Here is a 22,421-nt window from a genome sequence, read left to right as displayed (position 1 = left end):
ATCCCTTCCTTCCAACTCCTAACCATGGCTGTTCTCATGTTCTTCAATTCTCATCTCCAATTACCAAATTTTCATTTCCTTCTTTGTATCTGGATGACCATTTTCTTTCTTCCTGTAACAATGATATCGTATGCCACTTCATTAAACTTAAACTGCACCAGCTTTGATTCAAACCATCCTGAAATTTTCAAAGAGTTTGATACTACCGTTGGCAATGTAGGTATTGAACTCACCATGAACCTCAGAGATCAGAAACAAGGTGGAAGCATTGGTCGAGCTACGTACAGGGAACCACTGCACCTTTGGGACAAGGCATCAGGAAATCTCACCAACTTCACTACCCATTTCTTCCTCATTATAGACTCACAAGGTGAATCTGAGCTGTACAGTGATGGACTAACATTTTTACTGGTTCCGAATAGCTCAAGAGCTGCTCCTGAAACGATACCTGGAGGTAATCTTGCTCTGGCCATCAATGACAGTCTTGCATTAGACTCTCAAGAAAGTAACTTCGTAGCTGTGGAGTTTGATACCTACTCGAATCCATGGGATCCGCAAACGCAAGGAAATCATGTTGGCATCGATGTCAGGTCCATGCAATCAGTTGCTACTGCGCCTTGCTTAAGCAATGTAATGCAAGGGAATAGAACTGTTGCTTGGATTACCTAAGATTCAAGCCAAAAAGTTTTGAATGTTGGATTCACTTTTATCCATCGTTCTAACAAATCAATTGTGAATGGCAGCGTCTCTGCTCTAGTTGATTTGGCCAAGTATTTACCTGAATGGGTAACTTTTGGCTTCTCTGTTAGTACCGGATCATTATCTCAGATAAACAGAATTAGATCATGGGAGTTCAGTTCAAGTTCGGATATTGTAGATTCCGTAATAATCAGCACTCCAAATATTGAACAGCTGCAGCAAAAAGTGGAAGTAATCCAGGACTCATGGCAGGATTGATTGTTGGAGCATGTGCTTCGATTGTTATTTTGGGTTTCATTCTGTTTCTTTTATAGAGAAAGAAAAGGAAAGAACTGATAACAGAAAAGGAAAGAACTGATAACAGATGACCTTGTCTTTGATATATCGTTGGATGATAATTTCAGGAATGGGACAGGACCCAGAAAGTTTTCCTATTATGAACTGGCTGAAGCCACCAATAATTTTTCAGAGAAAGAGAAGCTTGGTGAAGGAGGTTTTGGAGCAGTTTATAAAGGTTTCCTCAAGGATCTCAACTGCTGTGTTGTTGTTAAGAGGGTATCAAGGGGGTCTAAACAAGGGATCAAAGAGTATGCAGCAGAAGCGAATATCATTAACAGAATGAGGCATAGGAATTTGGTGAAGCTCATTGGTTGGTGCTATGAAAAAGAACTACTTCTTGCATATGAGTTGATGCCTAACGGAAGCCTAGATTCTGATACATACATTTTGCATAGTCATTTAGATTTAAATTCATAGCCATTTTACTTGATTATTAGTCTCTTTTAGCTAATTTCATTAGTTATTTAGTTAGTTTTTCATAATTGTCAATTTTGGATTAATTTATAATTTTTACTTTGTTTTGTAGGAAAAATGATGTTTTTGAAGGACTAAAAAGAAATTTTACTTTTGAGGAATGATTTCTGCAGCCAAAGATGTCAAAAACAAGTTTCAAAGTTGAAGTATGCATTGGCCAAATTGCGCATAACTTGCCGCATAAGTTATGCAGATCTGCATAAGGAGAAGAAACATTGTTCCAATACCTGCCGAAATCTGCATAAGTTGCCGCATAACTTATGCAGATTCGTGCCTCCCTTATGCAGCCTCACAGAATTGTGCATAACTTATGCGCTTGGTCATGCAGTTTCGCATAAGAGAGCCAGAAACCAGCCGAAAACTGCATAAGGGACTGCATAACTTATGCAGTCCACTTATGCAGTCCCATAAAGACTTCATTGATGAGCTGGCAGAAGATTCCCTCAGAAAATCACACCTCAAACACACCATTTTAGGGCTCTTTGTCAGAAAAAAAGTTATAAATAGACCCTTATCCCATTTTAGAAAAAAAAAGAAGAAAGAAGGAAGAAAAGGGAAAGGAGAGGGCAGCAGTTGAAGAGTCACAATCATCTCCCACACCATTTCCAATCACATTTTGAGATTTCTTTCTTTTCTTACATTTTTTCCTACCTTTCTAGTGTTGGGTTTCTTAGTTCTTATCTTAGATTAAAGTTTTATTTCCATATTAACTCAGAATATCTTGTAAATATTATGGATAGTGAGTAGTTTTCATTAGATTTTGGAGTAGGGATGTAATATTTGAGATATTTTGTGGATTTTGATTGGGTAATCCATATTTTGTGGTCTTAATGAGTTTTATTCATTTCTTGTGTGCTTAATGACATGCTTAGTGTAGGATCCCATTAAGTGATGTTCTTAATCCATGGTTGAGGCACCGAAAGGAGAAAGCCTTGTGATAGATAATGGAGAAAGCCTTGTGATAGATAATCAAGAAATTGGACTTAATTAACTTAGATCTAGAAATAGACTAAGGATTAAGAGGATTTACAGATTAATTAAAGAACTTAATGGGTCTTAATTAACTCTAACTCCACGAAAGTAGGATTAGATTGATTAAGGCACTCTTTGTCCCACTCGAAAGGGTATTCAAAGGATTTAAGAATTAATCTCCTTAAAACCCGTAAGTTCCACAAGATTGGATAACCAATTTAAAATCCAAAATAGCTTGAATATGAACTCCCGAACTCCGGAATCGCCTTTTTATCGTTGTTAATTTCTAATTGAATTTAATTGCTTGCCATTTTAAATTTTGCCATATTTCAACTTGCTTATTTTAATTTGATGCAATTTTAGTTTAATTAATACATTGTTGGATAGACTATTAATCTCACAAACATAGAATTCACACTTCAATAGACATCAATTTATTACTTTAATTTCAAAAATAGTTTAAATTAGTCAACTTTTTATATCAAAAATTCAATCATTAACATAACTCCTCGTGGGAACGATATCTTTTCTATATTACTTGTACGACCCGTGCACTTGCGGTTGGGCCACATCAAGTTTTTGGCGCCGTTGCCAGGGAGTTGTTTGTTTAAGATTGAATTCTTGATTATTTTAGTTGTTTATAGTTTTATCTTTGTTATCTTTTCATTTTGTGTTTGTTTGTTCTTTTTCAGGTACTCTTAATCTTTTATAAGAAGAGCTAGAAGCACAAGTGACACATCCTTATTGTTTAATCCTGAAATTGAGAAATTTTGTAAAGCCAACAAGAAAGAAACCAGAAAAACAAAAGAAGCATTGAGAGAAACTGAAATTGAAGCAGACATGGCTGATGAAAGAATTAGAATTGGTGGTGGTAATGCTGGAAATGGTCAAAATAATGAAAATGCAGCCCAAGGTGAAGAAGTTGTAAATGCTAATGTGCCTAGGGGAAGTATGATGGATCATGCTTTTCCTTGTTTTGATGACTTGAGAGAAAGTATAGCAAGACCAAGAATTGATGCAAATAGTTATAAGATGGATTTTGGAGTACTACAAATGATTCAGAATTCTCAATTTGGGGGACATCCTTCTGAAAACCCACACACACATCTAAAGAAGTTTGCTATGATTTGTGATATGCAAAAACAACCTAGAGTATCTGATGATGCAGCAAGATTGAAGCTATTCCCATTCTCGTTGAAAGATAGAGCATTGGATTGGCTTGATTCTTTACCTCACAACTCCATTACAAATTGGGAGCAACTCACTGATGCATTTCTTGCACAATATTTTCCACCTGGAAAAACTCAAGAATTGAGGAATCAAATGAGAGCTTTTAGACCAAGAGAAGATGAAACTCTCTATGAATCATGAATGAGATGGAAGGAATTAGAGAGACAATGCCCACATCATGCCATTCCGAAATGGATGATAAACCAGAATTTTTACACCAATGTTACTCCTGGTATCAGAGGGATTATTGATGCTCAAACAGGAGGAGAATTTATTATGAAGCATGAAGATGAAGCTTATGAGCTATTAGAGAAAATTGCAAAGAATACTCATCTTTGGAGTAGTCCAAGAGGACCAGCTCCAACTCAAAAAAGGCAAGCTGCTGGAATGTATGACCTTGATCCATTCAACATGATTAATGCAAAGTTTGATGCACTTACAAATGTTTTAGCTAAGAAGATGGAAGATTTAAGTATGTTGGTTAGTTCATCATCATCATCTGGAAGTTCACAACAAGTTGCTTATGTAGAAGGAACTACCAGCTGTGGAGTAGACTATGGAGAGCAAGCAGCATATGTTGGTAATTATGGAAACAAACAAATGGGGAATCCTTACTCTCAAACTTATAATCCAACTTGGAGGAATCATCCCAACTTTTCATGGGGAAATCAACAAAGTCAAGTTCCAAATCAGAATTTTCAACCACAACAGCAACAAGGAATCCCATATCAGCAAAATAGGCAACCATTGCCTAATTTTTAGTAAAGAAACATGAATCCTGCACCTCCACCAAAATAGCAAGAACAAAGTTCCACCACAGAAGCTTTATTACAACAGATTTTTGCTAACCGAACTAAGCATGATGATGAGATGAGAGAGATGAAAGCAAGGCTAGAACAGATGCAAACACATAACAGAATGCTGGAAAATCAGATTGCACAACAAGCATCTTTCTTAGGTACCAAGTCTTTTGGAAAGCTTCCAAGTCAACCAAAAAACCCAAGAGAGCAGTGTCAAGCTATTACTTTAAGAAGTGGGAAAGTTGTAAATAATGAGAAGAGTGAAAAAAATGAGAAAAGTGAAAATAGTGAGAAGAGAGAAAATGAGAAAGAAACTGATGAGGGTGAAAAACAAGAAAGTGAGAAAGAAAGTGCAGAAAAATGTAAAGAGAAAATTGAAGAGAAGGAAGAGAAGTATATACCTCCAGAGCCTTACAAACCACAACTTCCCTTTCCACAAAGATTTCAAAAAGCCAAGCTTGATAAGCAATTTGGGAAGTTCTTAGAGGTTTTGAAGAAGCTATACATAAATGTGCCTTTTATTGATGCTCTTTCCCAAATGCCTTCTTATGCAAAATTCTTAAAAGAAATTCTCTCAAACAAGAGGAAACTTGAAGACCATGAAACTGTAGCTTTGACAGAAGAATGCAGTGTTATCCTCCAAAGGAAACTTCCTCCAAAGCTCAAGGATCCAGGGAGTTTTTCAATTCCATGCCACATTGGGGAATCATGTTCTACAAAAGCTTTATGTGATTTAGGGGCTAGTGTTAGCCTTATGCCCCTCTCCATTTATGAGAAGCTCAATATGAGAGATCTTAAGCCAACCCACATTTCTCTTCAGTTAGCTGACAGATCAATTAAGTATCCTGAAGGGATTTTGGAGAATGTGCCTCTGAAGGTTGGGAAGTTCTATATACCTGTTGACTTTGTCATCTTGGACATGGAAGAGGATTCTAATATTCCAATTATCTTGGGAAGACCCTTTCTAGCTACAGCAGGAGCACTGATTGATGTTAAGGGAGAAAAATTGACTCTTAGAGTTGGTGAAGATCAATTGGTTTTCAATATTAATAACACTATGAAGAAGCATCATTCTAAAGCTGATACTTGCTTGAGAATTGATATCATTGATGAGCTGGTTGAAGAACATTTCAGAAAGAGATATCCGGAAGATCCACTTGAAAATTGCTTGGTTCATGGAGGAGGCATAGACTATGACAACCCTCATGTGACTGCATATGCTCAACATTTAGAGGGTAGTCCACCATTCATTTATGCTCCAGTTTTTCAACTCACACAAAAGGAAATAGTCAAATCTAAGCAACCATCATTCAAGGAAGAAGATGCACCTAAGGTAGAACTTAAGCAACTTCCTTCTCAGCTTATGTATGAATTTCTTGGCACTAATAACACTTATCCAGTAATTGTAAATGCAAACTTGAGTACCTTAGAGACTGATAAGTTGTTAAGAGTGTTGAGGCAATTTAGGAAAGTTTTAGGATATACCATAAATGACATTAAGGGAATAAGCCCACACTTTTGCATGCACAGAATTATTTTGGAAGAAAATTATAAGCCATCTATTGAACATCAGAGGAGGTTGAACCCAAATATGAAAGAAGTTGTTAAAAAGGAAATTTTGAAGTTGCTTGATGCAGAGATCATATACCCTATCTCAGACAGTACTTGGGTGAGTCCAGTACATATTGTCCCAAAAAAGGGTGAAATGACAGTGGTCAAAAATGAAAATAATGAATTAATTCCCACCAGAACAGTGACTAGTTGGCGAATGTGCATAGATTACAGAAAATTAAATATTGCCACTAGAAAAGATCATTTTCCACTTCCCTTCATTGATCAAATGTTAGAAAGACTAGCTATGCATTCTTATTTTTGCTATTTAGATGGGTATTCAGGATTTTTTCAAATCCCTATCCATCCAAATGATCAAGAGAAAACCACTTTTACTTGTCCATATGGAACCTTTGCTTATAGGAGGATGCCATTTGGGTTGTGTAATGCACCGGCCACTTTTCAAAGGTGCATGATGGCAATCTTCTTAGATTTCATTGAAGATATAATAGAGGTTTTTATGGATGATTTTTCTGTTTATGGATCTTCATTTGACAAATGCTTGGCTAACCTTTCTAAAGTTTTGCAGCGATGTGCAGATACTGACCTAGTGTTAAACTGGGAAAAGTGTCATTTCATGGTTCAAGAAGGGATAGTGCTTGGACATTTGGTGTCTAACAAAGGAATAGAGTTTGATAAAGCCAAGGTTGAAGTGATAGAGAAGATGGCTCCTCCTACCAATGTCAAAGGAATTCGAAGTTTTCTAGGACATGCCGGGTTCTACAGACGCTTTATCAATGATTTTTCTAAAATAGTCAAACCTTTGTCTAATTTGTTAAGTCATGACATACCATTTGTATTTGACCAAGAGTGTTTGGATGCCTTTTGCAGGTTGAAGCAAGCTCTTATCACTGCACCAATCATGCAACCGCCCGATTGGAGCCTACCTTTTAAAATTATGTGTGATGCTAGCAACTATGCAATTGGAGCTGTTCTTGGTCAAAGAAAGGACAAAAAGGCTTATGCTATTTATTATGCTAGTAGAACACTGGATGAGGCTCAAACAAATTATGCAACAACTGAAAAGGAATTTTTAGCAATTGTCTTTGCATTGGAAAAGTTCAGACCTTACATTATTGACTCAAAGGTGGTTATATTTTCAGATCATGCTGCTATCAGGTATATACTTCATAAAAAGGAGGCTAAACCTAGGCTCATCAGATGGATTCTGATGCTACAAGAGTTTGATTTGGAGATTAGAGATAAGAAGGGAGCTGAAAATGTAGTTGCGGATAATCTTAGTAGGTTGAAATTGGATGATGAAGAAATGGATGAAGTCCCTATTGATGAATTTTTCTTGGATGAACAACTTTTCTCTCTTGTTGCTAAACTACCTTGGTATGCAGACTTGGTGAATTATCTATCTTGTGGAGTTTTACCTCTAGGAATGACATGGCAACAAAAGAAAAAGTTTTTGCATGAGGCAAAATTTTATAGATGGGATGATCCTTTACTCTTTAGGAGATGCTGTAATGGTTTAATAAGAAGATGTATTCCTGATGAGGAGACACAGAGTGTTATGCATCATTGCCATGCTTCTGATTATGGAGGACATTTTGAAATCTCTAAAACAGCTAGTAAAATTCTGCAAGCTGGTTTCTTTTGGCCAAATCTTTTTAAGGATGTGAGGAAATTTGTGTCAGAATGTGATAAATGTCAAAGGAGTGGAAATTTGTCAAAAAGAGATCAAATGCCCTTGAATGATATTCTTGAAGTAGAATTATTTGATGTCTGGGGAATAGATTTTATGGGCCCATTTCCTCCTTCATATGGTAATAAATACATTCTAGTTGGAGTTGACTATGTGTCAAAGTGGTTGGAAGCTATTGCAACTCCAACTAATGATGCTAAGGTGGTAGTGAAATTCTTGAAGAAATTTGTCTTGAGTATATTTGGAGCTCCAAGGGCTGTAATTAGTGATGGGGGTTCACGTTTTTGTAATAAACAATTTGAGAGCTTAATGAGGAAGTATGGTGTAGTGCACAAGATAGCTACCCCATACCACCCTCAAACTTCAGGACAAGTTAAAATTTCTAACAGAGAACTCAAACATATCTTGGAGAAAACAGTGAGCAATTCTCGGAAAGATTGGTCTGTCAAACTAGATGATGCTTTATGGGCATATAAGACTGCTTACAAAAGCCCTATAGGAACTACTCCCTTTAGGTTGGTGTATCGTAAGTCTTGTCATTTACCTGTAGAGCTAGAGCATAGAGCATATTGGGCCATTCAGACCTTGAATTTTGATCTCAAGCAAGCTGGTGAAAAGAGGCTATTGCAACTTAATGAGCTTGAAGAATTGAGGATGGATGCCTATGAAAGTGCCCGTATTTATAAAGAAAGAACTAAAGTTTGGCATGATAAGCATCTTAGGAAAAAGGAATTTAAAGAAGGTGATTCATTTTTGTTGTTCAACTCAAGATTGAAATTGTTCCTTGGAAAACTTAAATCAAGGTGGACTGGTCCATATAGAGTTTCTAAGGTTTTCCCTTATGGAGTAATTGAAATTTGGAGTGAAAAATCTGGGAATTTTAAGGTCAATGGGCATAGATTGAAACATTACATAACTGGAGACCCAATAAAAGGAGCAAGCTGTTACAAGCTCTCCAATCCCTCACCTCTTTTCAGTGAAATGCATGAAAAGTCCAGCTAAGGACTATAAATTAGCCCTCTTGGGAGGCATCCCAAGTTCTTTTATTTTGCTTTTGCTGATTTACTTTTATTTACATTGCTTTTGTTTTTATCTTAAATCTCCCCAAATTCAATTTTTGACATTGTTGAATCTTGTCCCTTGTAGATGTATTTCAATGGAGGAAGGTTGGTGAACTGCTGGGGAGTGACTCTTAATCTGAAATTTTGTCCTTCAATTCTTCCAAGATTGATTTATTTTCACTGCATAACCTGTGCAGATTTGATTCTTGGTTTATGCAGAGAAATGCAATTTTCAGCAAGGAAGGGTCTGCAGCACATGGCTTATCTTTCTTTGTGAGGTTGGGTGTGTAACTTTTAAGTATTTGTGCTTATCATGTTAATATGATGGTAAGTGGGTCATTTTTGTAGTTTTGAGCTTATTTGGGTTGTGAGATTCAAGGTGGACATACTGCATTTTCTTGGCATAACTTGGGGAGTCCATTCTCATTTGTGGATAAATGCAACTTTATGCAGATTTTATTGAGTTTTTAATATGTTAAATGTTGATTTGCAGAATTTGAGTTGAAATCGCATAACTCCCAAATGCCTCTTATGCAAGCTTGTTTGATGACTTCTACAAGCTTGTTTGATGCAATTGTGATGGATTTTGTATATATTGATGTGTTTTTGGGTGATAAGTTCTCATGATTTATGCTTTATAGAATTACATTTCTGCATTCTAGTGTATTTTTCAAACTTGCAATTCATTTTCAATTGTAATCTCAATCTTGTTGAATTGTGCATAAGTAACTGCATAGCTTATGCAGCTTTTAGATCACAAATTTTGCCATTTTCTCATCTTGCTAAAAACTGCATAAGGATGTGCATAGCTTATGCAATCCTGCATAACCACAATTCTTGCCATTTTTCATCTCTGTTGCAAACTGCATAAGGATGTGCATAGCTTATGCAATTCTGCATAGCCACATTTTTGTCAAATTTCATATCTGGCGAAACTTGCATAAGTGTGTGCATGACTTATGCACTTTTGCATGACTTCAAATCCTGCATTTTCTCTTTCTGCCGAAATCTGCATAAGGGAGTGCATAGCTTATGCACAATTGCATGACCATATTTTCTAAAATTCCACTTCTTGCCGAGACTTGCATAAGGGAGTGCATAAGTTATGCACTTCCGCATAACCACCAATTCTGGAAATCTAAAACCTGCCGAGACTTGCATAAGGAGAGTGCACGGCTTATGCACTTTCGCATGACCAATTTTTCTTAATTCCAAAATTTTCCGAGACTTGCATAAGGAGAGTGCATGGCTTATGCACTTTTGCATGACCACATTTCCTACACTTCCATTATTAGCCGAAACTTGCATAAGTCAGCGCATAAGCTATGCACTTTTGCATAATCAATTTTTCACACTCTTTATCTTCCACCGAAACCTGTATAAGAGAGTGCATAAGTTATGCACACCCATTCTCCCCTTATGCAGTTTTACACATGTCCTGTTCAAATCAAAAATTTTTTCGACACCCACTTTCCCACCTCCACTTCCCGTCGTTCTTGTTCACGCATTTCCCCCACGACCATTTTTCTTGGCATCATCCTTCCTCCCCACTCCTCTTTTCGCCGCCTTTGCCCTAACTTCCCTCTACCTCTTTTACTTTCTCCATCACCTCCTCCATTCTCACCATCGACAACCCCATGGAATCGCCTCCTCATTCCCCTCAAACCTCCCCTCTCCAAGTCTCGCCCTTGGCAATGCGGCCCCCTAACCTCGATTCACCTCCACAACAAACCCCTCCACCACCTCCCACAGCCACCTATAAGAGGAAAATCCGGTCGAAATCCACCCGACCCATGGCTTCTGCACCACCTCTCACAAAACGCAAAGAACCACCTACCACTCCACTATCAGAGCCTCCACCCAAAAACCCCAAAACTTCAGCCTCCACACGACAAGGGGTTGGCGTTTCTGCCTCTACCTCACAAGCCAAATCACCTTCTTCTAGTAAAAAGCAAACTTCAGTAGCAACATAGGTATCTAAACAACCTTGGCCCCTTCCTGATGCAACTCACAAGGCAACCTTTAAGAGACTCAAGGACAGGAAAATGCAACCCACTAGGTACATTTCTGCAGATGCCCTCCAATCAGTTGGTTTATTTGATAATGTGGTTGCATACCTTGATGGTTTAGGTTGGATGGAATTTGTGCATAAACAAGAACTAGTTTATCCAGCTCTAGTTTTGGAATTTATTTCCTCATTTTCTGCTACTCTGAAATTGCATGAGATAGATTACAAACCAACTATGAATTTTAGGTGTTTGGGGCAAAATAGAGAGTTATCATTAGACCAATTTCATAACATTTTTGGGTTTGCAATTGATGGACTATTTAGGGTACCATATACAGGGGTAGAGGTAGCAAACAAAGGTGTTTGGAATGCTGCTCAGTTTTGGAGGATTATCACAAACCAACCTCAGAGTTTTTCTGCTGGCAGATCCAAGACCTCTCAAATACTAGACCCTACACTTAGATTTATCCATAGGCTTATTGCTAGCACTATCTTGGGCAGAGGGACTAGTTCTGGTGCTGTTGGAAAATCTGAATTGTTCATGCTATGGTGTGCTTTTCACAAAGTCAAAGTTTCTCCTGGTTACTTCTTTTGTGAGCATGTGTTACATATTGCCACCAAATCCATAGGTGACATAGTCATGGGTGGGCTCATAATCGTTATAGCCAAGCATTTTGGTTTTAATCCGGAAGAGCATCCTCTACCAGCACTTTCAGACACTCTATATTTTGATGCTACACACCTATCCAAAACTGGATTCAGTTTACCACCTTCTGACACTGCACAACCAGCAGCAGACACAGGACCCACTGCACAACCATAGGCACAATCTGTCCCACGGTCCAACAAAGATTCTCACGAACCTACACCACCCACTCAGTCTGCATAGGATATCCCAGCAGATTCTGCACAGCTTACACCTTCTGCAGCTGGACCCTCTTCATCCACAGCACCCCCTCCCTTCAACACTAAAGCCTTATTCACCTATCTTGAAAGGCTTAGTGATGATATATATTTTGTGGATAGAAAGCTTGAATCTGGTCTTGATACCCTCAAGGATCGTCATGATCAACTCTTTGATTTTGTTATGGAAACCAGAGATAAGCATAAAGAATTAAAAGAGATGATGAAGCAGCTCATGGCTTTTCTGGGAATGCCACCTCCACCTTCATCACCTCCTCCAGAACCACCCCTTCGACAGCAGACAGCTCCAACTAGTCCCTTAGCAGCATCTTTGGATAAGGGCAAAACAATAGAATTAGATTAGTCTTTATTTTGATTCTGTTCAAACTTCTAGGAGTTTTTCTTTTTTTTGGATGTGTAGAAACAATTTTAGTTTGTCTTGAATTCTGTTTTTCTTGAAGTTCTATTGGATGGCTATTCCATTAGTTTTTCATTGATTCTCATTGCCTTTACTGCCCTTTTGTGTATACTTGTCCATACACTGTATATATTTGCATGCTTCTACTGGTGTTTGCACATTTTTCCTTGCTATATCATCATGCAGCAGCTTTTGAATATATTGCACAGGCTGTGAAACCCCTTATGCAAATGTTCTGCATAGCCTATGCAGTTCCTTATGCCACTCATGCAGAACTGCACAGCTTATGCACCCAGCTTATGCACCTATTCTATACAGCATTTTATTCTGCATAACCTGTGCAGCTTCTTATGCATCACCTTTATCTCTTGAATTCTCATCTCCTCTATACCAGGTAACTCTTTCTTTTTGCTCTTAAATTTAACAATTCCTGGATATTCTTCTTTGCTTTGAGTTTTAATACTGCACTGCTTGAGACATTGAGGACAATGTCCAATTTTGAGTTTGGGGGTGTGCATTTTGATTTTTGCTACATTTTGCACATATTGAGTATAGGAACATCTCATCCCATTCCATTTACATATACTGTAAATATTTTACATATACATCCATACATACATATACATAACACATTTACACACACATTATACATCACTTAGAAATTGTACACATTGCACACAAATAGATTTCTTCCATTTAGTTAATGCATTGCTCATTTTTAGGAATCATGCATCATGCATTAAAATCTTTTGCCAAATCCCTTGAGTATTGAAAAGTTGCCTATGAGAGTGATTTGACTTACCTTTAGTTGGGTTTGTAGATTGAAAGTTTTCTAAGAGGTGCAAAGTTTTGAAGTGTCTATCTCTTGCCTATATTTTCTTAGCCAAAAAGCCACCCAACGAGTCCTTTAGAGATTGGAGTGTTCAGAGAGAGTTATTGGATATAAGATAGTCAAATGATGTCTCACCAATCCTAGAACAAATTTTCTAAACATTTCAAGGTGAAATACCAGCTTATACTTGAAAAGAGAGATGATTAGGCATTCTTTGATTTAAACCTTCTCATTTTAAACCTTTGGCCCTTTTCCTAATTAAAATTGACCCTTGCAAACCCCTTTGAGCCTTTTTATTCATAATTTTTCTTGAAACCCTTATTGCTACCTGGCCAATGAACCAAACACTCCAACCATTTTTATGAGAATAATTATTTATAATATTAGGTACATAAAAAAAAAGAGAAAAGAAAAGAAAAGAAAAAAAAATACAATAAAAGGGAGAAGAAATGCTTGTCATCTTGTAAAAGTGCTAGTATATGTGCTTTTCATTATTGTTATTCAAAATGAAAGAAATCCACCAAAAGTATTAAAAGAAATGAGTTTGGGGGTGGCATTTTTAGGAACAATCATCAAAAGAAAATGCAAGATACAAGTTTAAAGTATCAAAGTATCCCTACATTTTTTATGTGTTTTGTAAAATATGCTAGCACTTGACAATCCTCATTGTATATTTCTCTCCCCCATATAAATATATAAAAAAAAAGAGAGAAAAAATAATAAAATAAGAAGTGTACCTTATGCTGTCAAGATTGAAAATATTCTCATGCTTTGAATCCTTTTTACCCATTTTTCTTCTTAGCCTCATCTTGAACCCCATGGCCCCATTACATCCCTAAAAAGACCTTTGATCTTTTGATAGTACTTGCTACATTAGTGGAGATAGGAGTAGGGAATTTGCCTATGGGATTGAAAAATTATCCATTCATTCATTTAATTCCATCATTCTATATAGAGACACTTTGACTATTGATTGTTCTAGAATTCCTTTTGAGCATGACTCTCTCTTTTGATTGATTGGTTTGGGAATTTTGAATGATAATTGACTTGATGACTAAGCGATGAAAGCTTGGATGAGCATTAGATTCTTTGCATTTTAAAGGATGGGTATAAGGATTGTTGGTATAACTAAAGGTGTGTTAAGTTACTTTAATAGGTGATTTTCATAGCTCTTTGGATAAGGCACCCCTAAAAAAAATTGCATTACACTTTAAAGTTTGCTTGAGGACAAGCAAAAGCTTGAGTTTGGGGTTATTTGATACATACATTTTGCATAGTCATTTAGATTTAAATTCATAGCCATTTTACTTGATTATTAGTCTCTTTTAGCTAATTTCATTAGTTATTTAGTTAGTTTTTCATAATTGCCAATTTTGGATTAATTTGTAATTTTTACTTTGCTTTGTAGGAAAATAGTGTTTTTGAAGGACTAAAAAGAAATTTTACTTTTGAGGAATGATTTCTGCAGCCAAAGATGTCAAAAACAAGTTTCAAAGTTGAAGTATGCATTGGCCAAATTGCGCATAACTTGCCGCATAAGTTATGCAGATCTGCATAAGGAGAAGAAACATTATTCCAATACCTGCCGAAATCTGCATAAGTTGCCGCATAACTTATGCAGATTCATGCCTCCCTTCTGCAACCTCACAGAATTGTGCATAACTTATGCGCTTGGTCATGCAGTTTCGCATAAGAGAGCCAGAAACCAGCCGAAACTTATGCAGTCCCATAAATACTTCATTGATGAGCTGGCAGAAGATTCCCTCAGAAAATCACACCTCAAACACACCATTTTAGGGCTCCTTGTCAGAAAAAAAAATTTATAAATAGACCCTTATCCCATTTTAGAAAAAAAAAAGAAGAAAGAAGGAAGAAAAGGGAAAGGAGAGGGCAGTAGCTGAAGAGTCACAATCATCGCCCACACCATTTCCAATCAGATTTAGAGATTTCTTTCTTTTCTTACTTTTTTTCTACCTTTCTAGTGTTGGGTTTCTTAGTTCTTATCTTAGATTAAAGTTTTATTTCCATATTAACTCAGAATATCTTGTAAATATTATGGATAGTGAGTAGTTTTCATTAGATTTTGGAGTAGGGATGTAATATTTGAGATATTTTATGGATTTTGATTGGGTAATCCATATTTTGTGGTCTTAATGAGTTTTATTCATTTCTTGTGTGCTTAATGACATGCTTAGTGTAGGATCCCATTAAGTGATGTTCATAATCCATGGTTGAGGCACTGAAAGGAGAAAGCCTTGTGATAGATAATCAAGAAATTGGACTTAATTAACTTAGATCTAGAAATAGACTAAGGATTAAGAGGATTTACAGATTAATTAAAGAACTTAATGGGTCTTAATTAACTCTAACTCCACGAAAGTAGAATTAGATTGATTAAGGCACTCTTTGTCCCACTCGAAAGGGTATTCAAAGGATTTAAGAATTAATCTCCTTAAAACCCGTAAGTTCCACAAGATTGGATAACCAATTTAAAATCCCAAAATAGCTTGAATATGAACTCCCGAACTCCGGAATCGCCTTTTTATCGTTGTAAATTTCTAATTGAATTTAATTGCTTGCCATTTTAAATTTTTCCATATTTCAACTTGCTTATCTTAATTTGATACAATTTTAGTTTAATTAATACATTGTTGGATAGACTATTAATCTCACACACATAGAATTCACACTTTAATAGCCATCAATTTATTACTTTAATTTCAAAAATAGTTTAAATTAGTCAACTTTTTATATCAAAAATTCAATCATTAACATAACTCCTCGTGGGAACGATATCTTTTCTATATTACTTATACGACCCGTGTACTTGCGGTTGGGCCACATCAGATTCCCAACTTTTCAAAGGCAAAAGCTTGCTTACATGGGAGTTGAGGTACAAAATTGCACAAGGATTGGCATCTGCATTACTATATCTACGCGAAGAAGGGGATCAATGCGTACTTCATATGGATATCAAATCGAGCAACATCATGTTGAATTCCAGTTTTGATGCTAACTTGGGGATTTCGGATTAGCTAGGCTTGTCGACCATGCTAAAGAGTCTCAGACAACAGTTTTAGCAGGAACTATGGCCTACATGGCTCCAGAACATTTCACATCAGGGAAAGCTAGCAAAGAATCAGATATATACAGTTTTGGAGTTGTTGCTTTGTAAATTGCTTGTGGAAGAAGAGTTTTCGAACCAAAACTCTAGGAAAACCAAACAAGAATAGTGGAATGGGTTTGGAACTGTATGGAATGGGAAAACTTCTTGAGTCTGCTGACCCCAAATTATGCAAAAACTTTGACAAACAATAAATGAAGCGATTATTGATTGTTGGACCGCACGCAAATCTAAGACTCACACATAAATCACACAATCACACAGTATAGAAAAGAGAAGAAGAATAACAGAGGATTTAACGTGGTTCAACCGTAAGATTTATGTCCATGGGCAAGACAAGAAAAAAAGTTTCACCATGATGAAAATAGCAAGATACAATCACTCAGAACTCTCAAACCCTAACCCCATTATATTTTCCAAATATCTTAAAACTCTATCGCAAATGGCAGAATATTGCAATATCCGCTACCACTACAGATCTCACTTTTTATCCCAATTGGGTCGTAGCGCGAAGTTTTCGGGTCAGGTCACAATTTAGGTCTATGAAAACATATCTAAAATTCAAGTTACAAAAAATTTTGTTTGAATTCCCTTCATCATCAACAAAATAACCATAAACACTCTGTCTTGCCATATGCCCTCGCAAGGGCATTACTAAGCACTACAAACACCAACAAAGTCTAGGTAATGCCTAAACTTGCTGACTGGGACTCTCTTGGTCATCATATCTGCTAAATTATCATGTATAGAGATTTTTTGCACAATTACAGTCTCCTAAGATACAATGTCCTGAATGAAGTGATATTTGATAATAATGTGCTTAGTTCGCTCATGGTACATTTGATTTTTTGTGAGATATATTGCACTTTGGTTATCACAAAACACTGTTGGCTTGTTCTGTATCAACCCAAGATCACCCACCAAAGATATATCAACCCAACTGATAGCACTTTCAGAGAGAGTAAACAAATAACTTGTCAAAGATCTCCTTTTGTCTAAATCCCCTGCAAAATTTGAATCCATATAACCAATAACTGAATCACTCATCTTGGCCCTGTCAAATGTCATACCAACATTTGTAGTACCCTTCAAATGCCTCAGAATCCATTTTGCTGCCTGCCAATGCTCTTTCCTAGGACACACCATGCATTTACTCATAACACTAACTGTATGTAAAATGTCAGGTCGGGTGCAAATCATAGCATATATGATGCTACCAACAACACTCGAATAAGGAACATTGGACATATGCTCCATCTCCTCATTTGTTTTTGGTGACATATGTGTAGATAACTTGAAATGGGTAGCAAATAAAATAGTCACAAGCTTAGCATTATTCATGTTAAAACGCTTAAGTACTTTCTTAACATATGTCGGCTGAGACAAGAAAAACTTCCCAATGCTTCTATCCCTAGTAATTTCCATTCCCAATATCTTCTTTGTAGCACCCAGATCCTTCATCTCAAACTCATCACTTAACTGCTTTTTCAGAATGCTAATTTATGACATACTTTTAGCAGCAATAAGCATGTCATCCACATACAACAGCAAATAGATAAAGGAATCATCTGAAAGCTTCTTATGATACACATAACTATCATATGAACTACAAATAAAGCCATTACGAACCATGAATGTATCAAATCTTTTATACCAATGTTTCAAACCATATAAAGACTTCTTGAGCAAGCAAACATGATTTTTCATACCTAGAGTGACAAACCCCTCAGGCTGACTCATATAAATTTTCTCCTCCAGCTCACCATGCAAAAATACTATCTTCACATCTAACTGCTCAAGCTCTAGATCATGAAGAGCAATAATAGCAAGTAAGACCCTGATAGAGCTATGCTTCACCACTTGAGAAAAGCAGTTCATTAAAGTCAATTTTCTCCCTCTGAATAAAACCTTTTTCTACCAACCATGCCTTATATCGAGGTGTTTCAACCCCTTGAGTGCCTTCCTTTTTCTTGAACACCCATTTGTAGCCTACCACTTTCTGTCCCTTAGGCAATGTTACAAACTTCTAAGTCTGATTCTTGAGAAGAGATTCAATTTTTTAACCCATAGCACCAACCCACTGATTTGCATCTAAACAAAAAATAACTTCTCTATAATTGTTAGGTTCATGCACATCAACTATCTCAGTAACTGATAAGGCAAACGTAACTAGATATGCATATGCATATCTCTACGGGAGTCTAATCTATCTTCTCTCTTTACTAGTTGCAATGCTATGTAGTTCTTGTTGTTGTTGCTCAGGTGCATCCTCTTATTGATCAGAATCTTGCACCTTATCCTTTGAATCATTGGACTGAACTATTGAAGTATCAATATCAAGCTCCACCTGTTCTCTAACACCGTGATCTGATTCTGCTATCAACTTCTCCCTTTGACTATCCAATGAAGTAGACTCATTAAATGTCACATCTCTGCTGATAATTAATCCTGGAGACTTTAGATCATTGCACAATAACCTGTAGCCTTTCACTCTAGATGCATACCCTAGAAATTTACATTTTCTTACTCTCGGCTCAAGCTTACCATCCTTCACATGAGCATAAGTTGGGCAACCAAACACTCTCAATTGAGAGTAATTAGCAGGTGAACCGGATTAGATCTCAAAAGGAGTTTTGCACTCAATAGCTATAAATAAAGATTTATTAACTAAAAAATAGGCAGTATTAATTTCTTCAGCTTAGAAATTCTTTCTCAATTCTGAATATGAGAGCATGCTTCATGCTTTGCCACAAAGCGTTCTGTTCATGCGTTTTGTAATACTATTTTGCTGTGGTGTCCTTGCATAAGTGCGGTGTCTCACTATACCTTCATTGCTACATAATGCATCGAACTCACGATTGTAAAATTCCAACCCGTTATCAGTTCTAAGACGTTTGACCTTCTTTTCTGTCTGCTTCTAAATCATCGTCTTCCACTTTACAAAGGTTAAAAATGCTTCATCTTTTATTTTTGAAAAATACACTCACACCATCTGAGTGTAATCGTCAATCAAAGTTATGAAGTACCTGGCACCACTCTTGAAAGGGATTCTGTTAGGACCTCATAGATCTGAGTGAAAATAATCCACTGTTCCTCTGGTTTTACACATTGCCTTTTTATCGAACTTCACCCTGGTTTATTTGCCAAACACACAGTGTTCACAAAAGTCCACAGACTATATTTTCTGCTTGTCCAATAAATCTCACTTGCTTAATATAGATAACCTTCTTTCACTCATATGACCAAGATGTAGATGCCACAATTGACTCTGATTCTGATTATTACTTCTAAATGCTACTGCAGCTTCCCCTGAAATTGTAATGCTCTAAAGAAAATATAATTCTAAAACCAAACTGCTCTTCTTGATTACCATAGAGTCCTTGCACACTTTGAGAACTCCATTCTTTGCATGGTATCTGAACCCAAGAGAGTCAAGTGTCCCAAGAGAAATCGGGTTCCTCTTTAGTCCCAGAACATGCCAATACTCTATAGTTCTAACAACGCCATTAAACATCCTCAATCTGATGTTACTAATTCCTTTCACAGATAATGCATGATCATTGCTCAGAAATACCTTACCACTCATCTATTTGTAAGTGACAAACCAGTTTTTGTGTGGACACATGTTATAAGTAGGACCAGTATCAAGAATCCATAAATTTTGTGTATGATTTAAACTCATAGATAAAATTTCCTCAGCACTGTCGTCGCCATTAGAATCAATAAAATTATTAACCACATTCGCAAAACTTTCTAGTTGCTTTTTCTTTTTATTTTTCAACTTGGGACAGTCTCTCCTGTAGTGACCTTACTTCCCGCACTCAAAACAGTTAGCCTTTTTCATTTCTGACTTAGATCTTGCTTGAGATTTCTTCCTGTTATAAGAACCCTCCCTTGAATGTGTTATTCTCCTGTTCACCAAACCTTCCCCCTCAAATCTTTCTCTATTATTTGGAAAATTCTTTTTCAACTTCTTTGATTTTAGAGAATTACTAACATTGTCTAGTGAAATACTGTCTTTCCTATAAAACAAAGTATCAATAAAAGTCTCATAGGAGGGTGGCAAAGAACATAACACAATAAGGGCTTGATCCTCACTATCAATATCAATATCAATATTCTTGAGGTCCATAATAATTGAATTAAATTCATCCAGATGTTCTTTAATGGGGGTACCTTCACTCATTCTCAGATTGTAAAGCCTGTTCTTCAGATACAGGCAGTTGGTCAGTGATTTGGCAGAGTACAACTTCTCCAATTTCTTCTATGTCGCAGACGCTGAGTTTTCACTAGCAATCTCACGTAGGACATTATCAATTATGCTTATGAAAATTACATTCACGGCTCTCTCCTTCAGATTAGCCTTCTTTGCCTTTTTCATACCTTCTGGAAAGTTATTTTCGATTGCTTTCCATAGACCTTGCAGAATTAAGAAAGATTTGATTTTAATCTTCCACAACTAAAACTCGATCTGCCATCAAACTTTTCTATCTCATACTTCATTGAAGATGACACCATCTGTAAACCCTAGATTTCGTGCACGAAGCTCTGATACTAGTTTATTATAATATGTACGTAAATCTAAGGTACACACACAAATCATACAATCACACAGTCTAGAAAAGAGAAGAAGAATAATAGAGGATTTAACGTGGTTTAATCATAAATTCTACGTCCACGGACAAGACAAAAAAAAAGTTTCACTATGATAAAAAGAGTAAGATACAATCACTCATAACTCTCAAACCCTAATCCCAGTGTGTTTCTTGAATATTTCACAACTCTACCACAAGCGGCATAATATTACAATATCTGCTACCATCACAGATCTCACTTTTTATCTCAATCAGGTGGCAGTGCGATGCTTGGGTCGAGTCACAATTCGAGTCCATGAAAACATATTCAAAATTCAAGCCATAAAAAATAACATGGACTCTGGTGTGTGCATCCTGATCGAACATTCTGTCCTTCAATACGTCAAGTGATTAATGTGCTTCTTACTTCTGATGAAGCTTCCCTGCCTATCTTTCCACCAGAAATGCCTTTTGCTGACTTATCTTGCTACTCCAATGAAATCGTCTATATCATTCTTGATGTCGTCCTATGGTTCTACTAACAAAAATTTAAATTGCAATGACACCACCGATTCATCGAAACTGACATCATCTCCTGGAGCATCATCTCCTTCTGTGTCATTATTGCTAAACATGCGGTAAGTTCAGGATCAATGTGTTTTCCCCAAGATTTCAATGTATTCCAATTTGTAATTTGTGGATATCAAATCTTGAAGTAATCATAATTTTATTGAGATTATTTCTTTTTATGAATTCGTCTTATTATTATTATTATTATTATTATTATTATTATTATTATTATTATTATTATTATTATTATTATTATTTTGGCAAGTAGTCATTTTATTATTAATTAATTAATTAATTATTACTAAATTTCTTTTAAAAATTCATCAATATGAATTAAATGACTTAGTTTTCTTTTGATTAAGAAAATATTTCTCGTTAACCTATTTTCCTAAGTGACCCAAATACTAAAAAATATTATCTTGAGTGATCCAAATGTTAAAAAATATGAAAAATAATATTAAAATTATTTTTTAATATTTTTGAAAATATTTTTATAAAATAAATGGAATATAAATAAAAATATTAAAATCATCGCATTATATACTTCTATGTATTATAAATATTAAGGGCAAATTCATAATTGAAGCAAACCCAAATTGATTTGAAGTTGCATTACCTTATATTTATATAGATGGTGGATAGACTCGATCACATTTTAATTTTAATTTTAATTTAAATCATATTAAAATCATGATATTTAATTTGTATTTAACAGTTTAAATTTAATTTAAATTAGATTAAAATCATAATGTTTTCAACTGTGAAATTAATTCATATCGAATCAGACTAAAATCGAAATTAAAATCCAATTAAGAGTCTCTCAATTCATCACGGATTTATCTACCAATTTCAGTATAAAATCAGACTGAAATCAACCCATGGCTAAAGCTAGGGAAAGATTTATACAATACATATATCAAGGTTAATTTTTAATAAGAATATATCGATACTACAAAATGTACATATCCTATTAATTAATAAACCCAAGTTCTATTAATATAACCCTAAACTCTCAATTACTAATGTTAATTAATTATTAAGAATAAGAATAATATACATGACAAAACAAAAAATGTGAATGGACACAGACAACAAGAATGAAACATAATTTTTTTGGCTTAATAAATAAACTAGTCAGTGAATTATTAAAATAAC

General features: G+C 35.8%; 2 pseudogenes; one reads left to right on the top strand and one right to left on the bottom strand.

The window, feature by feature from the left end:
- The first annotated feature begins 36 nt into the window (after nucleotides 1–36).
- LOC110638696 (L-type lectin-domain containing receptor kinase IX.1-like) lies at nucleotides 37–21,338 on the top strand (annotated as a pseudogene).
- LOC131182675 (small nucleolar RNA R71) lies at nucleotides 3,800–3,899 on the bottom strand (annotated as a pseudogene).
- Nucleotides 21,339–22,421: the final 1,083 nt, after the last annotated feature.

The sequence above is a fragment of the Hevea brasiliensis genome, chromosome 8 (genome assembly GCF_030052815.1).
Source record: "Hevea brasiliensis isolate MT/VB/25A 57/8 chromosome 8, ASM3005281v1, whole genome shotgun sequence".
Classification (NCBI taxonomy): Eukaryota; Viridiplantae; Streptophyta; class Magnoliopsida; order Malpighiales; family Euphorbiaceae; genus Hevea; species Hevea brasiliensis.
Note: the sequence above shows the minus strand (reverse complement) of the source record. Positions and strands in the feature narration are given on the sequence as shown.